This window comes from Lathyrus oleraceus, chromosome 5 (assembly GCF_024323335.1).
Source record: "Lathyrus oleraceus cultivar Zhongwan6 chromosome 5, CAAS_Psat_ZW6_1.0, whole genome shotgun sequence".
In the NCBI taxonomy this organism is placed as follows: Eukaryota; Viridiplantae; Streptophyta; class Magnoliopsida; order Fabales; family Fabaceae; genus Lathyrus; species Lathyrus oleraceus.
In genome coordinates, this window is record NC_066583.1 from 609,680,191 (window position 1) to 609,682,512 (window position 2,322).

Sequence of the window (2,322 nt, forward strand, 5' to 3'; positions counted from 1 at the left end):
CTGAAAACAATCTCCCTCCTATAAACCTTCCTGATATCAAAAACATTTTTCCTTCTTTAACCGAGATGGCAGAACCAGCTCGTGCTCTTAGAGATTACGCCGCTCCATCGCAAGATGAACCGCATTCAAGTATTGCTCCGCCCGCAATCGAAGCAAACAACTTTGAACTTAAACCTTCACTGCTGCAGGCTGTGCAACAGAACCAATTCTCTGGAAATCTTACCGAAGATCCAAACCTTCATTTATCCGTATTTGTTCAATATGCTGATACTGTTAAAGCTAATGGTGTCACTTCAGAGGCAATTCGACTTCGTCTTTTTCCTTTCTCATTAAGAGATAGCGCTAGAAGATGGCTTCAATCTCTACCTTCCAACTCGGTCACCACATGGAACGAGTTGAAGAAAGTTTTCCTTGCCCGATATTTTCCGCCAAGCAAAACAGCTATGTTAAGAGCCCAGATAAACGGATTTAAACAGAAAGACAACGAGTCTCTTTTCGAAGCATGGGAAAGATACAAAGACATGATGAGACTTTGCCCACACCATGGTTTGGAAGACTGGTTAGTAATTCACACATTTTATAATGGTCTCTTATACAATACAAGGTTAACAATAGACGCCGCTGCAGGTGGTGCATTAATGAACAAACCTTATGCTGATGCTTACCAGCTTATCGAGAGCATGGCCCAAAACCACTATCAGTGGGGAACCGAACGAACAACAGTGGAAAAACCTCAACCGAAAACTGGCATGTACGAGATAAGTAACCTTGATCACGTCAATGCAAAAGTGGATGCTTTGGTCCAGAAGATTGAAAGTTTAAATGTATCACCACCAACCGCCATGGTTGCTATAGCTCAGAATTGCGAGGTCTGTGGAATCCAAGGCCACACTCCTGCGGAATGTCAACTCTTGACTGGAATCCAAACAGAGCAAGTAAACTATGCTCAAGGAAGCCCCTATTCGAATACCTATAACCCAAATTGGAAGAATCATCCAAACTTTTCATATAAGAGTAATAATGCTTTATACGCACCTGGACAGTCTCCGAATCAAACCCCATCTATACCTCCGGGGTACCAGAAACCAAATCCTAACAATAATACCCCTAGAAAATCCAACTTGGAAATCATGATGGAAAACTTTATAGCTTCCCAACAACAAACCAATAAAGATTTCTTAAACCAGAACATACACACTGGCGAACAACTTAAACAACTAGCAAGCAAAGTAGATGCCTTGGCTACCCATAACAAAATGTTAGAAACCCAAATATCTCAAGTAGCTCAACAACAAGCACCTACTGCTGCACCAACTGGTACATTCCCTGGACAGCCCCAACCTAATCCGAGAAGCCAAGCTCATGCAATTATATTAAGAAGTGGAACAGAAGTGGAAGGACCGTCTGATCCAAGGATAGAAAACCAAAGCCCTAAGAAATCTACTGAGGAAAGTGAACCTAAGGAAAAGGAAGAGAGTAATAAGGATACCCTAGAAAAGAAGGAACCTTATGTACCTCCACCACCTTACAAACCACCTATACCTTACCCTCAAAGGCTTGTTAAAACCAAAGATGTAGGTCAATTTAGAAAATTTGTTGATCTCCTTAAGCAATTAAACGTTACAATTCCATTTACCGAAGCTATTACGCAGATGCCCTCATATGCTAAATTCTTAAAAGAAATTCTTTCTAATAAAAGGAAACTTGAGGATAGTGAAACCGTTACACTCCCTGCCGAATGTAGCGCTATAATCCAAAACATGCCCCCTAAACTCAAGGATCCAGGTAGCTTCTCTATACCCTGTCACATAGGAAAATTTGTCATCGACAAAGCCTTATGCGATTTAGGAGCCGGAATTAGCGTTATGCCTTTATCCATATGTAAGAGACTGGAAATGGGAGAATTAAGACCGACCAAGATGTCTGTACAACTAGCAGATCGTTCCATCAAATATCCTGTAGGAATCCTTGAGAACGTTCCCGTACGCATAGGTCAGTTTTACATCCCCACTGACTTCACAATTATGGATATTAGAGAAGATGATACTACACCCATTATACTAGGAAGACCATTCTTAGCAACTGCCGGTGCAATCATAGACGTAAAATGAGGAAGACTCACCTTCGAAGTAGGTGAAGAGAAAATTGAATTCATTCTTTCCAAATTCTTGAAAGCACCTGCAATAGAAGATACATGTTACTTCATGGATATCATCGATGAATGCATAAAAGAAGCAGAGTCAGGAGAAGACAAATCATCAGACTATCTTTTAGAAGACAAATCTAAACAATGCTTAGCAATAACACCAGATCCTACGCAGT

General features: G+C 40.9%; 1 pseudogene; it reads right to left on the reverse strand.

The window, feature by feature from the left end:
• Nucleotides 1-450: 450 nt before the first annotated feature.
• LOC127089332 (uncharacterized) lies at nt 451-550 on the reverse strand (annotated as a pseudogene).
• Nucleotides 551-2,322: the final 1,772 nt, after the last annotated feature.